The sequence below is a fragment of the Rattus norvegicus genome, chromosome 2 (assembly GCF_036323735.1).
Source record: "Rattus norvegicus strain BN/NHsdMcwi chromosome 2, GRCr8, whole genome shotgun sequence".
Lineage (NCBI taxonomy): Eukaryota > Metazoa > Chordata > Mammalia > Rodentia > Muridae > Rattus > Rattus norvegicus.
The window spans coordinates 47470111-47485279 of record NC_086020.1 but is presented as its reverse complement, the minus strand read 5'-3'; the positions used below and the strand labels follow the sequence as shown (position 1 = coordinate 47485279).

The 15169-nt window shown below is 45.1% G+C and overlaps 1 protein-coding gene and 1 long non-coding RNA gene across 7 annotated transcripts in view; one reads left to right on the top strand and one right to left on the bottom strand.

Moving 5' to 3' along the window:
- LOC120100716 (uncharacterized) overlaps positions 1–12518 on the top strand; it is a 33385-nt gene extending 20867 nt beyond the window's left edge. Inside the window, exons 4-5 of the long non-coding RNA XR_005500666.2 lie at positions 8639–8737; positions 12382–12518. This is a non-coding gene — a long non-coding RNA (uncharacterized LOC120100716). The remainder of the gene's footprint in view (positions 1–8638; positions 8738–12381) is intronic.
- Positions 1–15169, bottom strand: part of Arl15 (ADP-ribosylation factor like GTPase 15) — a 384290-nt gene that overhangs the window by 70387 nt on the left and 298734 nt on the right. The window lies entirely within an intron of this gene.

Here is a 15169-nt window from a genome sequence, read left to right as displayed (position 1 = left end):
TTTCTTCGTGTTAAAATTTTCTGGGGATTTTCACCAAAGTGATAGTCAGCATTGCTTTTTCCCTTCCAAAACCAGCTTCCTTATTTGGGGCCATATTTCTTAAGATCACAATTGATGAGACTAATTTTGCTTCCTACTGGTGTGTTACTGAACTTGAATCAAGGTGACTTGAGTTCAAAGGTCTCAGGTGGGCTGTGGCATCTTCTCATTAGAGATTTTAGACGCAGAAACCCTGGTTCTCTATGGTACTTTTCAACAGCTTTAGAGAGCCTTTTGGTCATGGCATTTTCTATGGAGCACGAAGAAAGAACCTTTCAGTGGTCGATACAGAGGAGGAGATCTCATTCTTTAACTGCACTACTGTACCAGATGCCAGCACCAGCAGACAGCAAGCACACATTACACAGAGCACATGTGCTAGGTTTTCAGACCACTGCAAACGTGAGCGGCATAGAAACATTCCTATTGGCTCTAGCGGCCAGTAACTCTGAATGCAACAAATGAAGCAGTAGTCTGAAAACCTCTAAAGTGAGATCTAGACGCATTTCCCTAGATCTCATGTATCACTGTGTTTGCATCACTGTGATGCCACCTAAAAAAAAAGAACTGCACAGAAAGCAGGCTGTGGTGGTCTGAATAAGGGCTCCAATAGGCTCACAGACTTGAAGGCACGATCATCAGAGAGGAATTTAAATTTTAAAGGATTAGGGGTGTGGCCTGTTGGAGGAAGTACAATACTAGGGTGGTCTTTGAGGGTTCACGCCAAGCCCAGAGTCTCTCTCTTCTTGCTGTATGCAGCTCGGATGGAGTACCCTAGTTACTCCTCCAGTACCATGTCTGCCTGCGAGCTCCCCGCCAGGATGATAGGGACTAAACCTCTGCACTGTGAGCACGCCCCGGTTAAACCCGTGATCATGGTGTCTCTTCACAGCAAGAGAACACTAGAGTACTAACTGACACACACCACATGCAAAAAACAAACAACAACAACAACAACAAAAAAGAAAGAAAGAAAAAATTTTAAAAAAAGGAAAAAAGTCAAAAGGACTTCCATTTGATCTGAGATTACACAACCAAGAGCAGAGCACACTGCAAAAATTTACATTGGATTTAAGTTTGCTTTAGAAATTTTAGTTATCACAAAACACATACAAACTTAGGTTAACAGCCATTCTAATGGTCTAGTGTTTCTGAGGCATTCTAAGCTGAAATGACAGTCATTTTTAGTATATGTAAAGGATGCTAAGATATTTCTAATGAATTCTCCCTTTTCTATTTGTGGGGAAAAAAAAAACTTACCATTTTTAGCTGGATCAAGCATTTCATGAATCTAAGCTTCAAGTTTTGTGAATAAGTAAAGATTATTTTTTTCAGGGCCACAACTGAACCGGCCACTTTGAAACAAACTGTAGAATCCTAAGGTTAAGCAGCAAACATTACCATCCCTCCCAAGTGCACCCCGTTAGCGGGGGTTATTAATGGAACAGAATCAGACATTACAAAGCCGTGACTGGGGAAAAAAAAGTTCAGACTGTAACTCACCGTCCGAATTTTAATAGCAAAGAAGATCACCTGCTGACCCCAAAGCTACTGAGACAAAACAGGCAATTCACAGAGCAGTAGCTCTGACACTGGCAAGGCCATGCAAAAGACCCCCTTCTAAAGTGGTCTTCTCCAACTTTTAAATGAGGAGCAGGGTCTCTTTCTACGCCGTGAGCTATAGCTGAATTCTGAAGCTATATTTTTTAAATACATACAGTTCAAACATACAGCAGAAACTCTTTCTACATACAGAATAAAGCAGATCTTGACTTCTAAAAGTTCACGAATGGAACAAAACAAGAAACCAAATACATCGGGTGATTAAAAACTAATTGGGCAGAGTTCACGAAGCTAACGGCTCGTAACCCACTCACTACAACAAGTTCTCTCGATACATCCCTCGTAGCTTAACACAGATAGGGAAAAGTTTTAGCTGGTTTAACGTCTTTCCATTAAGAAGGGGAGACTGTTACATGGTATTCTTCTAAATCAACTGGGAAGGTCGCATAATTCGATGAAAACTAAGATCGGAGTATTTATATTCCACGACTCGGCTTCGTCTGCATTCACGGTGGATAGCCAAATGTGCAAACATATTGAAAGTGATAAAGCATTTGTTTCCATTTTGTATTTCCCCTCCCTCCCTGCATCAGTCAAGGCTATGGTGCTGCTGCTTGAGGAATCAGAGAGCGCTTGCCTCTATCTTCTCTCCCACAGGGCCTTCCTCCACCTTAAACCGGGGACTGGGCTTCCCCTGGCTTCACTGGCTGTCCTTTTGCTTACCTCTTCTGTGGTGGCATCCAAAGCTTGTTCCTGAGCCCTCTCTCCTGACTCCTCCTCCTTCTACTGCTTCCCAGACCCTGAGATACCCAGTCCATCTCTCCCCACTGGTGTCTCACAGGTACAGCCAATTAAAGAAACTAGTTGAGTCTCCTAGCAACTTGATTTCCTACTTGCCTAGGTCCTCCCAAATCTCAAAAATGTCTTCATTCTTCTTTCTCTCAAGCTATAGCATGAGGTCACGTGTGGACTTTTCTGTCTTGAAAGTACCATGATCATGACTTCTCTGGTCTACACCATACAACCCTCTCCAGTATGTTCTAGTCTTCTTCCTGTAGGCTACAGCACCACAAAGAGACCCAGGTATCCTTTTAGTACACGTGCCAGCTCATGCTACTCCTCTGTTTACAATCCCACAAAGGGCCTCCACATCAGTCTAGGCCCAAATCCCTCCATATTAAGGCTCTTCTCTTTCCTCTCCTCTAACATCTCAGACTTGACCAATCTTGTTATTTTAATGCTGCAGGAGTGCCTGCCCTTCAGGCTGGTGTGTGCTCCACATCTTGGTTCCGTCTCACTATCTCACCTTAAGTCAGGTCCATTCCAATGGTCTCTCTATCGAGAACCATGTCCTTCAGCCACTGAGACCTTTGTCACCCTAGATTCAGTCTTCTCCATGCGACTTATCTTACTAATTTCACACCCTTTGGCCTCTGTGTGTTATTCCTGTGTTTATGAACTGTTGCCCTCAACTAGAACACATGAGAAAAAAAGAGTTTTGTGCATGCCCCATAAGCAAGCATTAGCAGCCAGTAGGTAGCACCCAGATGGGTTATGATACAGCTATATGGTAAATAAACAATGGTCTCGAGCAGAAATGAGAACAAGCCCAACAGCCAGGACCCCTGCATAAGTAATGCTGGGTAGGTCTTCTGTGTTCCCCAATCCAAGCCTGTGACGTATGCCTTGGACCAGGCAGAAACCTCACCAGATAAAGAAGATTCCAGCTGGGAGATCCTGGGGGAGACTGGAAGTGAGAAGCAGGAGCATTTGCTGTCAGCCACGTCACAGGTGGAATCAACCCTGCTCTCCTGAACACTGATGCTGTAAGAAACATTGTGCACGAGGTAGACTCTTTCTCCTGAAGCCAATCACACACTGACTTTCTAACCTGCGCTGGACACGGTCTTCTCTTCAGCAAGGTGCTGTCATGGGCCTACCTCTTAGGAGCTTGCCTTCCAGTCCTATCACATTGTCCAGATTGATGTGGACAAGAGAAAAATGAGCTGAGACAGTGGCTGGGAAGTTAAGAGGCTTTAAGTACTGGGGGAGGAGGGACAAATGAGACTAATCTAAGAGAATAAACAAGTAGTCTTATAAAGTCGCAAGGTGAGTGTTTTCTTCAATAATATGCCCTTAGGTACGATATATGAAGTGTGCCCTGCCCCTTTGAGGAATTTCTCCCACGATTTGGAAGACATAAATTATTTTCAATGCAAACAAATGTGCCTTGGTGCTCCAGTGTTTTCAATACTTGGAAACAATGTGTCTGAGAAAAGATCAGAGGCAGACTTCAGAGGCTCCTGCGTGGACTTGCTCTAGCAGAATAAATTAGCAATGTAATGTCATTTGTTTATTTAATTTCACTTATTTACTTACAAGTTCACTCCCTCAACAAATAAGTGACTAGAGGACAGGCGTTGTTGGAGCAGTTCACAAAACGAACAGAAGCTACACTGGAGCTGATGGAACTTAGACATCTTGCTCATTATTGGATTTAGTGACTCAGCCTGTGCTTTGTTGGGCACAGAACAGTTCAGGCGACTGTTAGCTCCAGAACTGATTAAAGTCTGTTTGAATCCTCGGAGGGTCACTAATGAGCATTACACATGTACTCACAAGTTTCAAAACAACAACAACAAAACATCCACCCACCAACACCTTCCTCCCTTTTCCTTCTACCAGGAAAGATATCCAGTCAAAGTTCGAACAGCAGCAGCATGGGAGGTCATCTGGTTGTACATCTCAGAGGTCATCGAGGGGCTGCTCAAAAGCAGACACTGGGAGTGCTGGGAGGTCACTGATTGAGCGGTAGCAGTACGGGTTTTACTCCCAGGGAACCAATAATCTCTGATCCAGCCTACCTATGCAATCCTTTTGGCCCGGTGGTGGTGGCACACATCTTTAATCCCAGCACTGAGGGGGCAGAGGCAGAAGCAGAGGCAGAGGCAGAGGCAGAGGCAGAGGCAGAGGCAGAGGCAGAGGCAGAGGCAGAGGCAGAGGCAGAGGCAGAGGCAGAGGCAGAGGCAGAGGCCAGAGAACAGAGGCAGAGGCAGAGGCCAGAGAACGGAGAACAGAGGCCAGAGGCCAGAGGCCAGAGGCCAGAGGCCAGAGGCAGAGGCAGAGGCAGAGGCCAGAGAACAGAGGCAGAGGCAGAGGCAGAGGCCAGAGAACGGAGAACAGAGAACAGAGGCCAGAGACCAGAGGGCAGAGGCAGAGGCAGAGGCAGAGGCAGAGGCAGAGGCAGAGGCAGAGGCAGAGGCAGAGGCAGAGGCAGAGGCAGAGGCAGAGGCAGATGGTTCTCTGAGTTTGAGGCCAGCCTGGTTTCAGAAGTTTGTTCCGAGACAGCTAGGGCTACACGGAGAAACAAAAATAATAGTAACGATAGTAAACATAATTCCCTTTCTTATATCTACAGCTCTAGTATTGTTTAATCTTCTCTCCACACCAGTTCACAAGTAAAAAACAAGAAATGAGGCAGATAGAAAGCGAGCCTGAAAGATCCACCAGCAGCTTCAGTGAGTCACCAGAAACACCCCCAGTCTCGGCCACTGGAACTTAATGTGGGGAAGTGCCCATTGCTGGGAGGACTGGTTTCATGCTCTGACCATGCGTTCTGAGAGAGCTGCCTTCAAAGCCTTTGCTGAAAATTTCCCCTCATTACATTATATTCCTGATAATTTCATGACGATCCCAGCTTTCAGGGACACCCAAATCCTTGGTCGCTGCTGCATTCGCCCATCCCACAGGCCACGCCCACGATAACAGCACTCTGAGGGCTTCGAAAGGCCCGGTGTCTAATTCTGTTCCTTCTCAAGTCAGCGCTGAACAACTTCATTCTCCAAGAGAGGCTAGGAGCATCTAGGCTCACGGGGTGTGGCAACACTTAAGTGTCTTATTGAGAAAGAGTTTGAAAATGAAAAGAATTGAAGGGAAAGTGTCTACATGGTCCCGCTGGGAAAGGACTTAAGCCAGCTGAGACACAAGCAGCCACTGGGCCTGCAGGTGGGTGGGGAATGGAACATGTTGACCTGCCCTGCCCACGGCTGCTGATAGGTCTAGGAACATCAGTACAGCTGTTTGGCCAGAATCCCTGGCTCTGCATAGGTTGTCTGGCTGTGGAGTTCTAATAATAAAAATGGTAAAAAGCATACTAAGAGGCCACACCTTTCTGTCAAGAAAGCTTACCCACTACCACACTGAAGAGTTAGTGTCCTGGACTTAGACTGTGTGAGATCAAACAGACTGCTTGACCCCACCATTCTTGGGCACTCTTCTTGTCCTATGTACTGGGCTAAGGTAGCAGAAATAGAAACCTCACAGTCCTTGCAGAAGGTCTAGTGCAAGGAATGCCCATTAGGGTAGGGGTTGGATGTGATGTGTCAGACACATCTGGATTGAGTAGAGTAAGAAGGGTATGCAAAGGCAAGAACCAGGGGATGACACGACCCATTTGGAAAGCTGCAATACCTCACTAGCTGTCACATGTCACGAGCCAGAGTGGCTGGAAACACAGGAGGAGGGCAGGGGTAGGTCACAGAGGGAGGGCCGTCTGTGCTGTGCCAAAGAATGTGAACTTTTATACTTTGGGACATGAGGAGCCACTGCACAATTTGAAGCCGGCAACTGATAAGAACGGATTTCCAGTAGGAGGGGGGGGGAGAAAGGCTTGGGAAAATGTGGTGGCAACAAGGCTAGCTCAGCAACCTAAGCCAGCAGACAAGATGACTGGTCCGAGAATTGCGTGACACATCCAAGTGCCATGTACATGGAACTGGACAAACAGGACAAAAGCAAGAACAGCAACAGTAACACACCCATTCAAGACTCTTCTGGTGCCGAGCTAAAGGTGATGACGGTGGTCCAGCAAGGTTGGTATTCAGAAGGGAAGTCGTGTGTGCAGGAGAGAGACTACCAGGCAAAGCAACAGCACGCGCGTGCTATTTACAGCCAGAGATGTGGGATCAATCATTTGGACAGACGGTGGACTCCAACAGAAGTTAACTTCACACTTTGTCTCTGTGGGAGCCTTCCCACCCAATGGTGACCTGATCCGGTGTAGATAAGATACTTTGTATCGTTCCTCTTTTTTTTTTTTTTTTTTTCCGGAGCTGGGGACCGAACCCAGGGCCTTGCGCTTCCTAGGTAAGCGCTCTACCACTGAGCTAAATCCCCAGCCCCTGTATCGTTCCTCTTAAGAGTCTAACTAAGTACTTTGTAAAAGTCATGGAGGCAGAGGCAGGAAATGAGGAAGAGGAGCTTGGGCCCGCCCATGATAGTAAATAAACTTGTTATTATGTACACAACAAATAAAAATATATTATTGATAGATTAACAAAGTAAATACTGATAAATTCATTACATGAGCACATGCACTCAGAACAAAACCAAGTATTGCTTCATTTGTATCAGTTTAGCTGTCTTCTCCACATAGTGGTTTGCCCCGCTTAGAGATAAGAGGCACCAATAGCTTCATCTGTAAGGTTAGTTATTGCTCAACTGGAAAACATTCCCGTCAGGTCTGTGTCATGAATACCCTGTCTTAGTTTTTATGGAATTACAGATCAATATAATCTCAGAGCCTAAGTCCACACAACTTTGCCAAAATAAACTAACCCAATTGATTGACCCCAGTGATAGAGGAGATCATATTTTGGAAGATGCTATCATAAACTATAAGTCTTTCAGACCCAGGCTCTTTGATGATGAAATTAGAGAAGAAAATGTCTTATCGAGTCACTGGAAGAGAGGTCTGAGAACAATGAATTGGAGGCAGGAGAATCGGGTTCTATGTCATGCTTCCATGGGTGCCCAGTGCGACCTTGGGCAGGCCCCACCCCATGCTTCCTTTGCTCCCTTTCTTCCTCTGTCTCCATGTGGACTTTTAAGAAGTATTTATACTCTTAAGATGAAAGATACAAAGTATGCCACTTAAGTGGAATGGCTGAGTCACTCCACTCAGAATAGGCAGGAAGAACCACCGACCATCCAGCACACCAACTATCTTTATCTGGGGGGTGCTGTTTCCCAGACACTTTGTCAACAAAGGGATTGGGTCACCTGGGCTACCTGATTCCCAACACTTCAATGTAAAAAAGGAAAGTGGAAAAAGAAACTTGGGATGGGGTGGGGTGGGGGGTGGTGGTGGTAGTGGTGTGACTGAGTCCTACAAGTGATCTATATCTCGAGAGAGGATGTCTAAGGCTCGGAGTTTATTGCAAATTCGGGAAGCTTGCAGGTGAATTTGCATTTTTAATAATCACACGGTCGTCACATATTTTCACATATATTTAAGGTTCTGGGATCTGTATGTGTGAGACAGCACCTCAGCCAAGGCAGCTATTACATTTGCAGTGAGAACAAGAGGCTCCTGACATTAAATCTTAACGTCCCCAATGAAGTTGGAAGGTCAGCAGATGGTCTTCTTGTCTTTGCTGAAACTGTTTTTGCTCTCCTTCTGCCCCTGAATTTGTTCACTTGTCCCAGCAACTGAAAGAAAACTCTCAAGAAGTTTGCTAAAGCCTAGGATTTTTTGAAAAATTCAAACATGCTATTCTATATAGAGAAAGTCCCTCTTTCCCCCACACCTTATACAGAAAGCAACCCGCCAAGATCCAGCTCCTTGCCCCATAAAGGGGATAACAAAGTGTCCTTATAACAATGTATCTAAACTTGCCTTTGTGGATAAAGTGTTTTGTAAAACACAAGGTGCCGTCCAAGTAGCAAGTGGTTTAGATTTGTAGGGGTGGAATACTAATTTCCAGAACCACCCAGGCATGGCTGCATTAAGGCTTGTCTAGCGCGTGAGTCAGTCAGGAGACTGAATTTTACTGTGGGGTTCTTGCCATTTCTTGAGCACTGCTTGTTCTAAGTCAGGTTTTCAGAATAGCACATGTAGAGGTGGGCGACCACCGATGTCAACAAGAGAAGAAAACATCCTCAGTTATAAACTCTGCCTTTTGCAGTTCACTTCCTCCAGCCCCAGCAAGCATTGAGGCTCCCAGTCTGCATCTCCTTTAATTTCTGTCTTTAACAGGGACCTGACCCTGGTTGCAGCACTGGGGAGAGACTGGAGTTCTGGGTAGCCTGATTCTGAAATTTCCCTTCACCCACGGTACCAACAGTGCTTCCTATGGTAAGTAATACACACTCAAAATCCAGAGAATTCTCAGTAAAAAAAACCCTTTCAGAACCTACCTGGAAACTTTCCTTCTTTGGCACATTGTAAAGTCCTGATCCTTGTTTCTTTCAACTGTTGTTTTGACTTACAATTTATTTCTTACAATTTTATTTCTTCTCAATTAATTTTACTGCCTAAAATCTGGATTAAAAGACACAATACTTAAACGGCCATACTGTGTGTGGGGTGGGGTGGGGTGAGGAAGAGAGAGATATATAAGTGGCCAGAGTTTGATGTCAGGGGCCCCTTATAGTTTTCCAACTTTCTTTTTCTTGAGACAGGCCTTTCTTAAACATGGAGCTGACTGATTAGGCAAGACTACCTGGCCACTTAGCACCGGGGATCCATGTTTCTGCTTTTCCGAGATCAACATGCCTGACTTTTTGTGCAGGTTTGGAGGATCTGAACTCAGGTTCTCACACCTGGGTGGCAATCCTTTTACTAACCGAGCCATCTTCCAAGTTGATCTTACTTTTTCTTTTCCCTCCACATGGATCTTGTATACCCCAGGTTAGCCTCAAGCACCCTATGTAGCCGAGAATGATCCTGAGCTCCTGGTCCCTTTCCCCCAGCTACCAAGTGCTAGGATTGCAGGTGTGCATCCCAACATATGTTAGGCCTTACTTCCGCTCTTCCCTGTCCTTTCCCATTGCGATTTTGTAATTGTACCATAGCTTCTCACACACTTGCTACGTTATGTCTATTTTCTATATCTTTGTTTCCCGGTAGCTAGAAAAATAATATCCAGTGACTTGTCAAAGGGGCATCTGAGTGTTGCCAGGAGCATGTGCAGAACTCAGTTTACCTTTACTACTCTGTATGACATCAGCATTATGGGGGCGGGGGGAGGTCTGTACTTGTTACCTCAGAGGAGGAAAGGATTCACACAACTAACTAGTGGCTAATATACAGTTGGAGCAGAGAATTTTGAGGCTGCAGACCTTATTTTAAATCACAATTTTGATTACTCTAGTATGACTACCTAGACTATGCACGTGGCTGTTTTGTACTCTTTAGAAGAAATTTATAGTTAAATGAAAGAGGTGTTGAGTAGAAAGATATCAATAAGTTATCCAGAATGTACTGTTCTGTACTTGCCTAATTTCAGTTGCCCTAACTCTACTAAATAAACTGAGGGCACACACACAGCAAGAATTTTACATGTACGAGAGAACATTAGTGGTGGGTTTAGATTACAGCAGTGGATCTTTTCTCCTAGAACAAAGATGTGTTCAAGGAAAGGCCAACTCAATATCAAAGCACTCAAACATACTGAAGGACCTTCCTAGAATGGCCCCACATCCTTGGGCGCGGGAAATCAGTGGCCTGGGGAAACCTGCTTCTGAGAACAGTGTGGTTCAGATAGGCCTCAGGTTAGTTATGTTTCCCCTTGTGACAGAATATCTGATTAAAAGTGACTCCAGAAAGGGAAGGTTTCCAAGGGTCTAGTCAGCAAAGTCATGGAGGCAGGAGTGTTTGACAACTGGTCATGCTGCACCCATAGTGAGGAGATGAGATAAATTCAGGTGCCCAGCTCCGTTTCTCTTTTCAGTCCTGAACCACAGCCCATGGAACAGTGCTGCTTACAGCTAGGGTCACTCTTCCTACTTCAATGAACCCAGTTTAGAAGCTTCCTCATAAACACGCCAGAGGTTTGCCTCGTGGGTGATTCTAGGTCCTGTCAAACTAAACACTACAGACCTCGCCATTGCTCGCCAATCAATGACAGAAAAGAACCTTCAAGGAAAAGAAACTGTACCCCAGGGGGAAATTATACATTTTTTCTTGTCCGTCATGGTTTTTTCTGGGGAAGTGTCCCAGTGAAAAACAAGATGAAAATATCAGTGACAAGAGTGAGAGCAGAGCCAGGCTCGATGGCACACACCTTTAGGGTGGCACATGCCTTTAGTCCCAGCACTCGGGAGGCAGAGGCAGGCAGGATTCTGTGGGTTGGAGGTCAGCCTGGTCTACTGAGTGAGTTCTAGGATAGCCAGGGCTACAGAGAAACCGTGTCTCGAAAAACCAAAATAGATAAACAAACAAGTGGGAGTGTGCAAAAATAGTATTATTATTATCTTGACATCCGTGGCTTTCCTTAAAGATTTCTGCTTTTGTATCAGGTATAATCCTTGATCTAGTACGAACCAGAAGGCTCCCCCTTAAGTTTGAGAGTCCAGTATCTCTTTCTGGACTTGTCAGGACTCTGGACACAGTCTACAAATAGGGGTTGAAAGCATTCACTCTACCTAGGATTCCCATTTCTGGAGACTCAAATGACACTGATTACAAAAGCCATAAGAACTCTTGGGAGAAACCATGAAGCATTCTCCACAGATAGACAAACAGCTAGGAATAAAGAAGCCATTTGGGGCTTAAAAACAGATGGTTTTTTGGACTCAGGCAAGCAAGCAAGGAAAGAGCAACAGGAACCCAGGCTACTGTGGTAGCCATGGGAAAACCAGCAAGTCTTACATTTTCCAATACTGCTTGAGCTTGACATCCTCAGATTTTTTTATTGGCCCATTTTAATTTTCTTGGGACAAAACATCCAATCTGTAACAGCCAACTGTTTTATACACTGAGCACATGATAATCATATTTGAGGGAAGAAAGCTCACAAGAATTGAATCTTCTGGTTCCCTAAAACCCCTATAATTAGAACTCACATGCAGCTCACGTCTCCCTGCCTCATACCGGAAGAGATCGATATTCAGCAGAGATGGGTGCATACTTCACATTTATCACAGCACAATGGCCAAGGCATGGCATCTGCCTCTGAGCTCACGAATGGGTAACCAGACAAAGGCTGGATCTATACAAGAGAGTCATCGTTAGCCGTAAAGAGGCCATGGGAAAGTGATCAACAGGAGGTCACATTAAGCAAAATGAGATAGACTAACAAAGACAAGCCTAGACCTGGAAAGAGACCTGCATGTGGGGTGTGTGTGTGTGTGTGTGTGTGTGTGTGTGTGTGTGTGTGTGTGTGTTGTATGAAGCAGGGGGGAGGTACAAGTATGAAAACGTCACAAGAAACCCATTGCTCTGTCCAATTAATGTATGGTGGGGGTGGGGAGTGGGGGGAGAATCAGGTCCCTGAAAAGATATCCTCATGTTTTAGTATTTCTAGGAGGCATGGCTAAGTTATCACAAACGGAGGAATTAATAACCTGTAATCACTCCAGATATGCAATGTAACTGTCTTTGCAGTTACAGATCAGTGGGTCTTACTGTCTCTGCACAGTGGGTGATATCATATTCATTGTAAATGGAAGCCAATGGAACACTTCCTGAGATAGACGATTCTAAAAGCACCTGAAAACTCACACTGTTCATGGAATTGCTAGGTTCTTGGTTTTTTTTTTTTTTTGAGGTTATTTGTGTGTGCGTGTGTGTGTGTGTGTGTGTGTGTGTGTGTGTGTGAGAGAGAGAGAGAGAGAGAGAGAGAGACAGAGCCAGAGAGAGCCAGAGAGAGAGAGACACAGAGAGACAGAGAGACACAGAGAGAAAATATATAACATAAAAGAAATGGATAATTTAAAAAATACATCATCTTTAAGACCATTAACCGACTCAATGCTTTTGGACCTTACGGGAATTAGGAGAACTTGGATCTGCACGCTGAATGCATAGCCTGGACTGATGACCATTTCCGTTGGAGGATTCTCTCTCTCTGAGGAGGTGCGCTCTACCTCACCCTGCTGCCCTCTAACTGCTCCATATTGACAATTTGCATTTTATTTTGGACCAGGGCAACTGTAATGGTAAATTGGTCTGCTGTCTTTAATCTGGGACCAGCAGCAAATCATTTTTAATAGCCCTTAATTCCCGGTCTAATGAGATCTCTGCATTCAGCAGTGACTCAAAACGTGTACCGCCAAAGGGTAGGGTGGATGATTCACAAAGGAGAGACGGAAGAAAGCCATTAGGTAACCTTAGGCAGCCTCTACCGGGCTCGGGATGACTCTCCATAGCACAGCTTCTAGGACCAGTTCCCTCCATTTTCTACCTGTCTGAAGGATGCCACCACTGACCTTTCTCATTGGCTGTGCATCACCCAAGTCCACCCTCACCCACTTCTCTCCTGGCTCCCAAACTCGGGGTCCTAGCTGTCCATAAACACTCACATATTTAGAGAAATGATAGCAAGAAATGAAATTGGAACAGTGCACTTAAAGAATGTCAATCTTTGCCAAAAACACTGGAAAAGTCCCCACAGCCTGGGCCTCACTTCAGAGCCTCCTCTGTTTTCTACTTCTTCCTTCAATCTTGTTCTCTTCCCACTGCTTTCCCCTGGCCTCTCTCGGGATGTCCCACATGTGGAGTTGTGTTTCCCATGGCATGAGCAATTGTTCTTGGTGGGATCTTACTTGATATGTCTTTTCCTTTCTTGATCTCCCTTGCTTCCCTCCCCCACTCCTTTTCTTTTCCCCTTTTCCTCTCCTCATTACAGAAACTTCTGAACATGATGGGCATCATATTCTGAAGAGACGTCTTTCAGTTCAATTCAATTTAACCTACAGTGCACAAGAATAATGGTAGTGGTAAACGTCTTTCTGGAGGCCCTAATGCTCACATAATTAACACTGTGACACGGGTTTTACCCTTTCCCCTTCTGATGTGCTAATGCCGTCACCATCAATACCAGTTTCCAACTTTTAAGAAAGTCAGCGTAGGAGACAGAGGGAGTGGCTCAGCAGTTAGGAGCTCTTCCAGAAGACTGCGGCTCCACTTCCAACACCCAAGTGAGGCAGCTCACAGGTACCTGCAATTCCAGCTCCAGGGATCCAATGCCCTCTCCTGGCTTGCACATGTACATGTACTTGTGCATGTGTGTATATATGTGCACATATGTATTAATACATAATATATTATAATAGTATTAATAAACTAACTTCAAAAATGTTGCCGAGTTACTTCCACTTACTTCCTTTTTATTTGTGTGTGGGTGTAATTACTCCACATAGCTACCAATGGCCAATTGGCCTTTTCCCATTTCCTGGCAAATGTATTTTTGGCTGTTTTTTTTTTTTTTTTAATCACCATTAAATCAACAGTTAAAAAAAAGTTTGTTTTTTTGTTTTTTGTTTTGTTTTAAGATTGAATTATTCTAAGGTCAATTTGCTGAGAATAAAACTCTTATCTCAACTTCAGTTCTGACTTTGGAATTTGCTTCTTTGTGGCCAAAATGATTCTCGTGATCTCTTCAAGACCCAGAACTGGGAAAAGACTGGGCTTACAGCTGGGCTATGCTACTTTCTCTAATTATGGAGACTGCCCACTAACTTCCCCTTGCACATGTGAAATCCAGCCCCACTGACAGCGGCACCCACTTGAGAAAGCCTTTCCTACTTCCAACGTAAGGGATTTCCCAAGAATAGAACAAACTCTGTCCTCACATGAAGCTTAGCCCATCTCCTTATAGAGAATGTGTGGAGTACAAACATTACCCAGACAACTTTAGGGGCGCTCCCAACACTGCAGAAACCAACTGCAGCCCATGCAGCTGTCTACACCAACTGTGCTTAATGTATGTATACTTACATGCTATACCACCACCACCACACCCCGTCTTCCTGGCCTTTCCACCTTACAAAACCACCTTCCTAAACAGGAATTCTCCATTTCCTTCGCTCTTAGCCCCTGGCAATCCCCACTGTAACTTCTATCTCGTAAGTGTTCTTACTCTTGAGTACCACAGAGAAGGGAACATGATAGAAATGGGAGAGCGGAAACTAGGCAGGCTGTTTTAGGGCCAGGACCTTGACTCTTGTCAAAAGCATGGCTGCCAGAAGCCAGGAATGTCCTTTGCTTTGCCCAGAGATGCCGGAAATGATGGAGGCTCCAGTCTTGGTTTGGTTTCTTGTCACCTTTCTTTCGCACAGCTGCCTGGGAGCTACAGTGAGGGTGTGACCCAGTCTAGATGACGCCACCATCCAGTTTGTACATTTTAGCTGTCGTTGTGACAAATGGGACTGTGAACACCCTTATTCTTTATAATGGCATTTTCAAACACACACACACACACACACACACACACACACACACACACACACACACACACGTAGAATGCATAATATAACTGGACCCATGCACTCAAGTTCAACCCCAGTCCAAGGACTCCAGATTTCAAAGATGTGAAGATGGCTCAGTCCCCGATGCTCACTGGTAGGAATGTTCCCGTGTGACTGGGAAATGACCCCCGTTGTGATAGTCCTTGGGTCTTATGGTACTAATCTCTTGAAACCACAGAACTCAGAGAGCATGTCCTCCTCCAATTTACCATTCTGATTGCAGATCCCCCACCCCCAAGGCAGGGTGGCCTGTATCCCAGCCTGGTCTCAAACCTCAAACTTGCTATCTAGCCAAGGATGGTTCTCCACTGCTGAT